The sequence below is a fragment of the Paramisgurnus dabryanus genome, chromosome 6 (genome assembly GCF_030506205.2).
Source record: "Paramisgurnus dabryanus chromosome 6, PD_genome_1.1, whole genome shotgun sequence".
NCBI classification, from domain to species: domain Eukaryota; kingdom Metazoa; phylum Chordata; class Actinopteri; order Cypriniformes; family Cobitidae; genus Paramisgurnus; species Paramisgurnus dabryanus.
In genome coordinates this window covers 37728657-37731297 of record NC_133342.1, presented here as the reverse complement: position 1 = coordinate 37731297, position 2641 = coordinate 37728657, and the positions used below count along the sequence as shown (strand labels likewise).

The window sequence follows — 2641 nt, the reverse complement described above, 5'->3', positions numbered from 1 at the left end:
GGCCATTATTTTAAGTTCCCCGTTTTCCCTTCCCTATTTATCTTTTTAAGTAAATTAAATAAAGTACATTTTAAATTATGCTTACCTTGTGTGTCTGGTCATTGGGGTGGCTTTGGGAATCTCCTCGAGGTGGAGAAAGGGGCGTGACCTTATTTACATCTGGGTCCACCCCTACCTGTGACATCTTCATCACCACAAGAACTTGCAAACCCTAACTTCTACACTAGGGGGCAAGGAAAGCACAAAATCATATACTGTGATATCATGCAGTTGCTTTTGAGTTTACACTATATGTCTTTTAGGCTCATAAATGTATAGTAGCAAGTGACTGCAGATGAGAGCTGTTTGTGGTAAAAACATAAAGACTTTGCAATACAGGCGACAACAGACATCATTACCAGACTTTAATATGAGTCTGTATAATTTGATATGGGAACATGTAAATGTAAATTAAGTTTTAATATTTTGCATGCTGATCAAATACACAAAATAACCCTAGCAAAATATGATTTCTTGTAAACATTCACACATTCTGTTTTTTTAAACAGCTGCATGGTTCACCTATAACTTAAAAATGTGCTTACAGACATACTTGAATTGTACAATACATATGCATTAAATATATGGAATGCTTATATTGAATGTAAAGAAATAACAAATATTACCCCCGTCACACAACACCATGGCATACTCACAGCCCAGAAATGAAGATGAATTAGCGCTTTCACCTTTAAAAGTATTCAACATTAAACTGAATTATGCCACATAGCGAATCACCCAGGAAAAATACCAGGAAAAAACCTAAAAATGGTCACAAAATAGACCCAGTCAGTTTGTTATGGACTGGCAGAAATATGCGACTTAACTCAAGAGAATTTTACAATACAGTATGTGTTTATTCACAGTAGGCTGTACAATAAAAAACTACAGTTTGTAAAAACGTCTTCTAAATGTAATCTCAATCAATATCAAAGATAAAATCAAGTTCTTGTGGCAGACCATAAACCATACACTTAAAGCAAAGGCATATAAAGACTTTATTCAAATACACACTTGTGGTTTTTGAACTTAACCACTTGACTACTTACATATTTCCTGTATTTGACCCAAGTGTTTTAGTGGGCGTTAAGATCCCAAGCTTGCATGTAAAATTACTCACAAGATGGGACACATTCCAGGAGTGTCAGTCCAGGTAGGGGTAGCAATAATACACCAAAAAATTTTTTTATTAACATTATTACTATATATCATATATATCATTGCAGAATGCTTTGCACCTGTAAGAAACTTTTCATTTTGTGCAAACAGCTTTGTAAAAGTTAATGTTTGTTCAGTAGGGGAGAGCAGGGGTGAGAGTACCATTTTTCAGAAAAACTTAAAATGTTTTAGACAGAAAAATATTTTTTGCTGTGGTCAATTAATGTAAAACGACTTCAGTATAATTTCACTTTGAATATAAGTATTGCATTATTACTTTTGACTCTGTCAGCTGGGATAAAAGTAACACAGAGGTGGGTCAAAAGTAACACAACAAAACAAGATAGATTTTACACTTGTTTTTAATAAATATACGTGACTATGACCTTGTTAATATGTTACTGTAAACATATTTTGTCATTTATCTTTTGCAAAAAATAATGAAATGACATTTTTATTTTAAATTGCAGTTTTATCAAATGTTTCAAAAGCCACCTGACAGTACAAACTTGAATTTTTGAGAATAAAACTTTTTTAACAGTTCAAACACTATGAAAATTAAATCAAATTAGAATAATATAAATTTTCAACATAATGCAACAGTATTATCTATAGGGGTCATCAATAAAGCCAAAAATAAGAGATAACCAAGATCAAACGTAATGTCATCTTTTCAAAACAACTTTATCTGTGTTGATGTTTTGCATGCTCTGGCATCTGGGTTCATATTTTTCTCAGGAATTTAATCCAGACCAAACACCTGTGTGATAAGATAATACATTTTCATTAAAGGATTTACAGTGTGTACAACATTGTGTGTATATTGTAATTAACAACACAACATCTCACCTATTCACGCACAGAGCTGTAGATCACATTTTCCTCTACATCTGCTGGTCCACACTGAAAATATAATACATCATATAAAGTCATACTGACAATAACACAAATGTTACTGTAACATAAACTAAAGCACTGTACTGAGATCAGACATTCATTGTGTTTATTGTTATGAATTCACTTACTGCTTTAGTCTTGGGAGGTTTAACCACAGAACTGTACGTCACATCACATTCAGGATTCAATGAGTCGTCCTGTCAATAAACACACATCAGTTTCAGTCTCTCACATACTTTTTCAGCCACTTGTGTTATTATTACATCACTACTGATATGATTGTCTCCATATATGATGAATCCCTTGTGTTATAATCCTCAGAACTTAAGTGACTTTGGATTAAAACATCTGCTAAATGTAAACTGAAATAAATACTTACTTTATCACTGGCTTTGTCTCTTTTTACGTTTGAGAAGTGATTGTTATTTTCCCCTGAAATGTTTAACTTTTTGTTAGAGTTATACAGTATAAATGTACAGTACATCAAAAGAAATTTTTCAACATACAAATGATTTGTAGAAACGGCTAGAAGTTAAAAAAATTATTC

The 2641-nt window shown here is 32.4% G+C and overlaps 1 long non-coding RNA gene across 1 annotated transcript; it reads right to left on the bottom strand.

The window, feature by feature from the left end:
- Positions 1 to 1889: 1889 nt before the first annotated feature.
- Positions 1890 to 2514, bottom strand: LOC135767124 (uncharacterized). Its single transcript, XR_010541898.1, has 3 exons — positions 2223 to 2514; positions 2047 to 2100; positions 1890 to 1957 (listed from the first exon to the last, which is right to left on the bottom strand). It is a non-coding gene; the product is annotated as an uncharacterized lncRNA (long non-coding RNA).
- Positions 2515 to 2641: the final 127 nt, after the last annotated feature.